The sequence below is a fragment of the Bos javanicus genome, chromosome 8, assembly GCF_032452875.1.
Source record: "Bos javanicus breed banteng chromosome 8, ARS-OSU_banteng_1.0, whole genome shotgun sequence".
NCBI classification, from domain to species: Eukaryota; Metazoa; Chordata; class Mammalia; order Artiodactyla; family Bovidae; genus Bos; species Bos javanicus.
This window is the reverse complement of record NC_083875.1, coordinates 4,820,862-4,831,886: the sequence shown is the minus strand read 5'-3', so window position 1 is coordinate 4,831,886 and position 11,025 is coordinate 4,820,862. Positions and strand designations below refer to the sequence as shown.

Sequence of the window (11,025 nt, the reverse complement as noted above, 5' to 3'; positions counted from 1 at the left end):
CTTTTCAGAGACAAGACTTTCTACCAAGGGAGGAAATAAGTGTGTGAGTCTAGAGGCATGACAGGGAGGAGATAGTGCTATCAGAAATGACAGCCATATAAAAATAAAAATATGACTAAAATTTAACCTATTTTTAACAAAAGAACCTTTATTCTCTAAACCAGGCAGGACCCTATAAGACTTTCCCAGAATAGTTCATGTGTTCATGCTAAGTTGCTTCAGTCGTGTGGGACTCCTTGTGATCCCAGGGACTGTAGCCTGCCAGGCTCCTCTGTCCATGGGATTCTCCAGGCAAGAATACTGGAGTGGGTTACCATTTCCTCCTTCACCGGATCTTCCTGACCCAGGGATCAAACCTGTCCCTTGAATCTCCTGCATTGGCAGGTGGATTCTTTGACATCAGCACCACCTGGGAGGCCCTTCCCAGGACAGACCCCTCCCTTATCCACGGCCTGCCTTCTGTCTTTAGAAAAACTTTAGTCAAAGAATAAATTAAATCAGAGAAGTAAGAAAATGCAGAAAAACGTAAAAAAAAAAAAAAACTAACAAACAAGACAAAATAATAATACTTTAACCAGTAAACAAAGTTAAGAAACTTTAGTTCAGGAATTCCCTTGGTGGTCCAGCATTAAGACTTGATGCTTTTAATGCTGGAGACCCAATACATGGTCTGGGGACTAAGATCCCACAAGCTGGGAGGAAAAAAAAAGCAACCTTTAGTTCTTCCTCGAAGACTACTGGGGCTTCCCCGGTGGCTCAGATGGTAAAACATCTGCCTGCAGTGCAGGAGACTGGGGTTCTATCCATAGGTCAAGTAGATCCCCTGGAGGAGGGCATGGCAACCCACTGCAGTATTCTTGCCTGGAGAATCCCATGGACAGAGGAGCCGGGCAGGCTACAGTCAATGGAGTTACAAAGAGTCGGATAAGACTGAGCGACTAACAGTTTCACTTTCAAGGACTACAGATAATATTCTGAGCATGTGCTTTGAGCTGTTTTGCAGATACTGAAACCCCCACCAGGGGGAAGAAGTTAAATGTCTGATGCCCATAAGCATGAAGACCCCAGGCTAGTTAGAACTAGAAGGTTGACAATACTGCCTCCTAATTACCTCACCACCAGGCAATCAGAAGGTCTATGAGCTGATGACGCCCTGCTCCTTGAACATCACAAGGCTCCTCACTACCCCTTACTGGGTGGTTAGCCTGCTGTGGCCCCCTTGGCCTGGCAAAGTAATAAAGCTATTTTGTTCTACTTCACCCAAAACTCTGTCTCCCAGATTTAAATCAGCATGGGTGTACAGAGGCCAAATTTTGGCAACAGTTGGTGAATCAGAATTTTGTAATAAAATAGAGGATAGGTTTATGGAGAGACAGATCAGAGTCTGATTCATGTTTGGGCCATTTATAAGTATGTGATATTAAGTAAATTGTTAAATTTCTTCTTTTTCACCTATAAAATTGGGATAAAAATATCAACTTCAGAAATTGATGAATATTCCATAACAGGCTTGGCATGTGGTAGGTTCTGAAGAAATGGTGCCTTTTATTCATATTATGATTATTATTTACAATTAAGCCTGTTCAAGGTAAATTAGGTTGCAATCAGGAAATCTGCAAATTTCGGTGTTTAGTGATTTCGAGGTGTTATCTCCTAAAGAAATCTAACGTAAAACCATAGCATTGGGCCTTTCCTGGGGGTCCAATGGTCGAGACTTCATCTTCCAGTTCAGGGGGTCCAGGTTCAATGCTTAATCATGGAACTAATATCATACGTGCGTCATGGCCAAAAGACCAGAACACAAGTTCAATAAAGATTTTAAAAATTGTCCCCATCAAAAAACGTTAGGTGCTCCCTTTGGCTAATACTAAAATTCCAATCCCAAAGAAAGGCAATGCCAAAGAATGCTCAAACTACCGCACAATTGCACTCACTCATCTCACACACTAGTAAAGTAATGCTCAAAATTCTCCAAGTCAGGCTTCAGCAATACGTGAACCATGAGCTTCCAGATGTTCAAGCTGGTTTTAGAAAAGGCAGAGGAATCAGAGGTCAAATTGCCAACATCCCCTGGATCCTGGAAAAAGCAAGAGAGTTCCAGAAAAGCATCTATTTCTGCTTTATTGACTATGCCAAAGCCTTTAACTGTATGGATCACAATAAACTGTAAAAATGAGAATACCAGACCACCCAACCTACCTCCTGAGAAACCTATATGCAGGTCAGGAAGCAACAGTTAGAACTGAACATGGAACAACAGCCTGGTTTCAACAGGAAAATGAGTATGTCAAGGCTGTATATTGTCACCCTGCTTATTTAACTTATATGCAGAGTACATCATGAGAAACACTGGGCTGGAGGAAATACAAGCTGGAATCAAGATTGCTGGGTGAAATATCAATAACCTCAGATAAGCAGATGACACCACCCTTATGGCAGAAAGTGAGGAGGAACTAAAGAGCCTCTTGATGAAAGTGAAAGAGGAGAGTGAAAAATTTTGCTTTAGCTCAACATTCAGAAAACTAAGATCGTGGCATCCAGTCCCATCACTTCACGGGAAATAGATGGGGAAACAGTGGAAACAGTGTCAGACTTTATTTTTCTGGGCTCCAAAATCACTGCAGATCATGATTGCAGCCATAAAATTAAAAGACGCTTACTCCTTGGGAGGAAAATTATAACCAACCTAGACAGCATATTAAAAAGCAGAGACATTACTTTGCCAACAAAGGTCTGTCTAGTCAAGGCAATGGTTTTTCCAGTGGTCATGTATGGATGTGAGAGTTGAACTGTAAAGAAAGCTGAGCGCTGAAGTATTGATGTTTTGGAACTGTGGTGTTTGAGAAGACTCTTGAGAGTCCCTTGGATCACAAAGAGATCCAACCAGTCCATCCTAAAGGAGATCAGTCCTGGGTTTTCATTGGAAGAACTGATTTTGAAGCTGAAACTCCAATACTTTGGCAATCTGATGTGAAGAGCTGATTCATTGGAAAAGACCCTGATGCTGGGAAAGATTGAGGGCAGGAGGAGAAGGGGACGACAGAGGATGAGATGGTTGGATGGCATCACTGACTCTATGGACATGGGTTTGGGTGGACTCCAGGAGTTGGTGATGGATAGGGAGGCCTGAAGTACTGAGGTTCATCGGGTCACAAAGAGTCGGACACTACTGAGTGACTGAACTAAATTGAACTGATACTAAAATTGGAATGATACAGAGAAGATTAGTCTGGCCCTTGCACAAGGATGGCATGCAAATTCACGAAGTGCTCCTTACTGTTCAGGATGGGGGAACACATGGGCACCTATGGCTGATTAATGTTGATGTATGGCAAAAAAACCCCACAATATTGTAAAGTAATTAGCCTCCAATTAAAATAAATAAATTGATTTAAAGAGTCTTAAAACAAAATAAACCATAGCATAGGTTTGTTAGAGAGTTTAGCCTTTTATGCAACATTTAAACAAAAGAAAACCTCCACAATTGACCCAGGGTAGTAAGAGGAAAGTGAAATTCTAACTTAATTAAAAATTAAATATCTAATAAAAACACACTTTTGGACTTTCTGTGAAGATATGTTCACCTTCTATCAAGATTTGCAGCCTGCCAAGCAGCCTTCTACAGATTGCATGATCAAAACAAATGATTCTCTTTTATTTGGCAAATAGAGGACATTGAGGGAATGGACAGGACTAAGCCTCATCTTTGAACAGGAAGGATCTTGTAGCTCACCTCCCATGCAGATTCAAGGCCAGTGGGTCTCACCATGGGACCCAGGGCTTCCCCTGAACCAGTGTCTCCCCTGCCTGATGTTTAAAAAATAAAATGTTTAAATCTGCTTAGACTAAAAGGGAAAAGAAAGATAAAGCAGACAGCAGAACATGGTCTGATAATTTCTATTTTGGGAAGCATTGACATTATTAATAGTATTAATATTACAAATCATTTCTCAAAGAAATGAAGGTTTTCTTTTTTTCCTACTTGTATGAATTTGTGAGTAAATAACTGATTTCAAACAGTTCTGGGTTTCAGTGGATCACTGTTTCCAGCATATTCGTATACAGTGTGTGCCCCTCATGGCTAATAGAGTAGAGTCATTACTTCCCCCCCAGAATTCATACCAAATGCTTCTAGTGAAGAAGATGCATAGCACTTAGCATCTGTCTTTCTCCTCAGAGCCCAAGTTTCACAGTACTAGTTTTTATTCACATAATAGAACAAGTTCTGCAAAAATTAACCTGAAGACCTTGAAAAGCGTTGTAAATAAGTCTGCTCTCTTGTATGTATCAGTAACTCATCCGAGAATTCTGCAGACTAAATGTCATTTCTACATGCAATTCAACAAAACAGGACAATGAGCAGTGTGAAGGGTGAGGTCTCAATGCCCAACTCAAATCGTGGGCTGTGAATTTGGAGGCCCTGACATACACAAGAAACTCTGTTGATGCTCTATTTAAATCTGTTTCTATGTCTATCCTCAAAACATACCAGCCTTCTGATTCCAAAATACATAACTTTCATGTATTTCTTTTAAAAATCTTTTGTCTCTCTGCCGCTGCTGCTGCTGCTAAGTTGCTTCAGTTGTGTCCGACTCTGTGCGACCCCATAGACGGCAGCCCACCAGGCTCCCCCGTCCCTGGGATTCTCCAGGCAAGAACACTGGAGTGGGTTGCCATTTCCTTCTCCAATGCATGAAAGTGAAAAGTGAAAGTGAAGTCGCTCAGTCGTGTCGACTCTTAGTGACCCCATGGACTGTAGCCCACGAGGCTCCTCCATCCATGGAATTTTCAAGGCAAGAGTACTAGAGAAATGTAATTCTCAAAGTCTTCATGAATGTTCAAATAACATTCAAATAATAAAATGATAAAAATAATAATAAAATTCAAATAATATAGAGTAGCCTGGAGAAGGATAAATCAAAGGTGAAACATGCTTGAATTTTTTAAGTTATAATAGGGAATAAATAATAATAGGGAAAAAAGAAGTATAAGATAATGCATACACATGTTCTTAGCATATTTCATTCACAAATATGTGTTTATGAATTAATATTTATATATAAGGAGAAGGGAAGACAAAGGATGAGATGGTTGGATGGCATCACCAACTCAATGGACTTGAGTTTGAGCAAACTCTGGGAGATAGTGAAGGACAAGGAAGCCTGGTGTGCTACAGTCCATGGAGTCACAAAGAGTCGGACACCACTTAGTGACTTAACAACAAATACATATATCTATATATGTATTTATCTGCACAGGAATAATGAAATGTATTTTGCATTTATAGACTAGTTTCTGTCTTAAGTGTTTAATCATCTTCATTCCTTGAGGCTCATCCATGTTTTACTAATTCAGGTTTGTATGGTCTTCTTTGAGCACAAAGAAACACCTTTTTTTTTTTTTTTTTTCTGGAGAATTACCTCAATCTCCTTAGAAAAAAACATACATTTATTTTATTTGGAACTGAGATTTTACAAATTCAACAGCACAGCTCTATACCCAGCAACTTTTTCCAAGACCAAACAGTTCCCAAGTTCTCTCACCTGTCCTGTTAGGAGTATTCTCCTTCCTCCAGGACTCCTGGGTGCCTAGCCCCCTCCCTATTTCCATCAGACATGCTCTCGTCTGCTTTTCCACCCTGGGGAGATCACATAACAGAATGACCAGAACATAGACCATGTCAGTGGCAGTTAAGGCCACTCAGACTACTTCCTGGTGGTCTGCCTTTTGCCTAGGTGTCAAATAAGCGTCACAGTAGGAATAAAAATCATACCACATACACAACCTAAATGTAGTCTGAAACATGTCATTTGTAACACAGTCATATTTTATTTTTCAAAAATTTAGGATCATGACTTTTTTTTTTCAATTTCTGGAAATCATTTTGGTTGTTTTAAATCTCTTTAAAACTCCTCATTTACACTTTAAATTGTTCAGTTTTGTTCTAGTTCTGCTCTCATTTGTGTGTCCATATTCCAAGTGTTCAAGTGATTCAAAACCTAGTTCTTCTAAGTCACATGTCTGTGTGCTACTGTGCCCTCAGTCAGTCAGTCATGTCTGACTCTTTGTGACCCTATGGACTGTAGCCTACCAGGCTCCTCCATCCATGGGATTCTTCAGGCAAGAATACTGAAGTGGCTTGATTGCCATTTCCTTCTCTGGGGGATCTCCCCACCCAGGGATCAAACCCACCTTTCCTGTGTCTCCTGCACTGCATGCAGATTATTAACCACTGAGCCACTATGCACCCCCTTAAAGCCATAGGACCCTTCTAAAGAGACAGTTATCTTTCTCTGTGTCAGCGAGTGTAATATCCCTTCCACCCATCTGGGTTACCTTGTGAGGTCAAGCACTATGAGTAGATGACCGTCACTGGCTGAGGGGAAGCTGGCGTTTTCCTCGCTGACCCTCTGTCACTGGAGTGGGAAATTAGGGGCCCTCTACAGGGCATGTCCCAAATGGTCTCTGTTTCTGGAAGCCAGCAGAAGAGGTGGGTTTCCTCCACAACTGCCCCTCCTCTTCATCTTGAACCAGGGGGACAGCCAGCTTCCCACACTAAGTAAGCTGGAGCACTGTCCCCTCATGGCACAGGATCCTGACTCCATGGACAACTGGTCTCCCTTCACGGCAACCCAGAAATCTGTTCACCTTACATTTTCCTAGATGGAGACAGCTCTTTTCAAGACTCAGATTCTCGATCCTCTCTTAATTACAAGAAAGATGCACCTCCTCTAGGAGGATTCTGCTGTAGCCGAAGTTTGTACATATTTCAATAAAAGATTGTTCAGTCTGGTGGCTGAGACATGAAAATCGAGGATTAGAAAGGACAAAGAACCAGAAACAAATGTTCAACACCACCTTCTAAATGTCCTCTTTTCCAAACTTAAAAACTTGAAAGAAATCTGAAAGGAGGGAGAGATATGAGATTTCCATGGAATCATTAAACAATAGTAATGCAACTACTTGATCCAAGAAATAATAAGTAATTTCAAATAAACAGGATGACAATGAGATAGCACTAGTTATGGGAAAAGAAGTAAAGCTCTTGCTGTTGGTAAATTATATAAAACAACCTTGAAGAATAAACCAGAAAAGGGGATTAGGGTGAATAATATTAGATAAAATGTGTGTACACATGCCCATTCATCCATTCATGCACGCATACACACACAGACACACACATTACACATTCACACACACATACTCCACAGAACAATATCCATGTATAAGGAAAAAAAAAAATCAACCTGAAAATAAAATACAACCAAGATAACTGCAAAACTTCACTGAAATAAATAAAAGAAAACTTAACAAAAGAACACACGTATTTGGTAGCTGGGTGGGAAATCAATTTTTCTCAAAATTGATCTATGTATTTAATTCAATCTCAATAAATTATTCAACATTACTTTATGTTCAGAAGGCATGGGTGTTAAGGTGTGAGTAAAAAAAAAAATATTTTTTAAAAAGAGATGTGAAAGTGTTGCTCAGTCGTGTCTGACTCTTTGCAACCCAATGAACCATAGCCCACCAAGCTCCTCTGTTCATAGGATACTTCAGGCAACAATACTGGAGTGGGTTGCCATTCCCTTATCCAGGGGATCTTCCTGACCCAGGGACTCCTGGGTCCCTGCATTGGAGACTGGAGAACCCAAGTCTCCTGCATTGCAGTCAGATTCTTTACCATCTGAGCCACAAGGGAAGTAGTTAGAGAAAATATATAAGGTCAGATATTATAGCAAGGAGTACTACCACATTAATGAAATCAGGTTGGTTCTAATGCTGGACTAAAAACTTAGATGGGAAAAAAGTTACTTGAGAAGGGAGCAGTGTCCATATATGCATGCGGTACCCACATAATGCAAGATCTAACACAGATCCTCAATCAGTGGAAGGATTTTGGCACAAAGAGCTCAATTAACATTCTCATCTCATGTCATTCTAGATGGAGACAAAGTTGATTAAAAATACAATTAATAATACAATTAATATTTTAAAGTTAGTAAAGTAATAGAAGTTAGACAAAAGTTTACCTGATTTTTCAAATTAAATATTTTTAAAAAACAAGGGCTGAAAGAAAAATTGTAAAGAAGAAAAAATTTCACTTTAATTATTTTCATTGAAAAATCATAAAACAAAAATGCTATCAACTTGGGAGAAAACTTGCAACAAGGCAAAAATCATAATATAATCAATATAATATAGTATTATAATGATTTTTATGCATGTTGATAAGAAAAATGCAGAAATAGTAAATCAAGTAAAGTATTTTAACAAACAAATCACTGAAGATAAAACATGTCAAATAAATGTGTCAAAACTGTTTATTTATAATATGATAACTATGCTTTAAAAACAACTTCTATAACCTGTTTTGCTTGCTTAATTACTACAGCTTTTAAAAACTGATAATATTTAGTTCCAGCAGTGTTACAAGTTGCTATGGGAAATGAATATTGATATAAACTTTTTGGAAAATATTTTGTAATATATTGGGTCTTAAGTATGTTCATAAACTCTGATCTGAATACTTAGACTTCCCATATGTACTCGAAGAAATGATCTACAATTGGGAAACACATATTTATGGCAAGTATTTCAATAGGAAGCTATTTCTATAGGTAAGAGCATAAATAGTTAACAAATTTAATACTGTAACTGATTATGATTCTTGCATTTTTGGAGTACCCTACAACTATTTAAATAATATATACAAGGCTTTTCCAGAAAAGAAAATTATGCTTTTGGCAAATGGTAAATGATTTTTGCATAATTCAATATAGTACATAAAATATAAGTTCAAGTATATAAACAACAGACGGAGAAAAATGTTGTGAAAATGACTAAGGTTCACACTGTCTGCCTTTGAATGGAAGAATTTTAAGTTAATCTTTTTCATTATCAATGAAAGTTTTTTTTTTAATTTATTTTGTGTATAGTCATCTTAACTCAGCAATGTGTCTACTGGACTGAGAGTTGTATTTCCCCACTATTCCATTAGGGAGTACACTCTTGGTTGCTATGTATTTAATTGCAATACACTAACACTTTTTTTTGTTAGAGTCATTGCTGTATTGAAGCACATTGCACATATTTTCCCAAAGTTGATTACCTCAGGATGGATGAGAATTCCATTTCAGATTCTCTTATGTTAAATCTCGGAGAAGGCAATGGCACCCCACTCCAGTACTCTTGCTTGGAAAATCCCATGGACGGAGGAGCCTGTTAGGCTGCAGTCCATGGGGTCACTAAGAGTCAGACACAACTGAGCGACTTCACTTTCACTTTTCACTTTCATGCATTGGAGAAGGAAATGGCAGCCCACTCCAGTGTTCTTGCCTGGAGAATCCCAGGGACGGGGAGCCTGGTGGGCTGCCGTCTATGGGGTCGCACAGAGTTGGACACGACTGAAGTGACTTAGCATAGCATTAGCATATGTTAAATCTATATCTCTGGGTCTGTCTGGAGAGCCAGCAGACCCCAGTCACTTAGAAGCTGGCTGTCTTCAGCTTGTGAGCAGTATGACTGTGTCCACCCTCAGTGGAGGGGCTGTCCAGTCATACCTGCCCTAGAAGAGTGAGGGAGAGGCAGTTCAGGAGAAGCACCTTGTCCCATTCGCCACGTCTAGTTGACTCGATGGACTCGGGGTTTGCTCTGCCCATCTTGGACTTGGGGCTGTGTTGGAAGAAAAGTTTGCAGCTGATTTCTAGCACAAACCAGTCTCCAATGGTGAGGTTTTTCAGATATCTGACAAGCTATTTCAAAACTTTATTTTTCCCTGCTATCTTTTTTTGTTAAGAAGCTTCAGTTACCTCAATAACATTCTTGGAATCTAAAAAGATGGTACTGATGAACAAATTTGCAGGCAGCAGTGGAGATGCAGACATACAGAACAGACTTGTGGACACAGTGGGGGAAGGAGAGGGGGGCGGGAAGGAGAGGGGGAGATGAATGGAGAGAGTGGCATTGAAAGATATGCATCACCACATGTAAAATAGAGAGCCAGTGGGCATTTGCTATATGGCTCAGGGAGCTCATATCCAGTGCTATGTGATAACCTAGAGAAGTGGGATGGTGGCAGGTGGGAGGTGGGAGGTGGGAGGGAGGTTCAAGAGGAAGGAAACATATGTATGCCTATGGCTGATTCATAGTGATGTATGGCAGAAACCAACACAATATTGTACAGCAATTATCCTCCAATTAAAAAAACAAACAAACAAACTCAAAGTGGAAAAAAAGAACATTGTTGGGGAGAAGGGTAAGCAACAGTGATGTCTTCGGACAGCTGTCAGTTCTAGAGTATAATATTCCTTCAACAGGACCAAAACTCCACTCTCCTCTGAATAGACCCGGCTGGAAACAGGTCTTCTCCATTCTCCCCATGCCTGTAGCTTAGCGTGGACGGGGTTTACCCTGAGAGCAGGTAGAAGGAAAGCAGGGGCCATTTTCTCCTCATTTTGTTTCTCAGAGAGGCCCATAAGAGGGGTTATGGATTGCTGATCCAGTAGATAAGAAAGGGATATTTTGTTTTCCATTTGCATGGAGGTCCAGGATAACACAGTTGGTAAAGAAACTGCCTGCAATGCAGGATATCCCTGTTCCATTCCCAGGTTGGGAAGATCTGCTGGAGAAGGGATAGGCTACCCTACCCTACCCAACCCACTCCAGTATTCTTGGGCTTCCATTGTGGCTCAGCTGGTAAATAATCTACCTGCAATGTGGGAGACCTGGATTCCATCCCTGGGTTGGGAAGATCCCCTGGAGAAGGGAAAGGCTACCCTCTTCAGTATTCTGACCTGGAGAATTCCATGAACTGTATAGTCTACGGGGTACTAAAGAGTTGGACATGATTGAGCGACTTTCACTCACTCATTCCACGCCTACAGTTCCAATTATCTAGACCCATACAGAGGAATGGGTTTCTGGAGGAATACGGAGGAATAATTTCCCTGGTGACTCCTACGGTAAAGTGTCTCCCTGCAACGTGTGAGACCTGGGTTCGATCCCTGGGTCGGGAAGATACCC

At 40.3% G+C, this 11,025-nt stretch overlaps 1 non-coding gene across 1 annotated transcript; it reads left to right on the top strand.

The window, feature by feature from the left end:
• Positions 1 to 3,177: 3,177 nt before the first annotated feature.
• LOC133253522 (U6 spliceosomal RNA) lies at positions 3,178 to 3,281 on the top strand. The gene has a single exon (XR_009738315.1). It is a non-coding gene; the product is annotated as a U6 spliceosomal RNA (small nuclear RNA).
• The last annotated feature ends 7,744 nt before the right edge of the window (positions 3,282 to 11,025 follow it).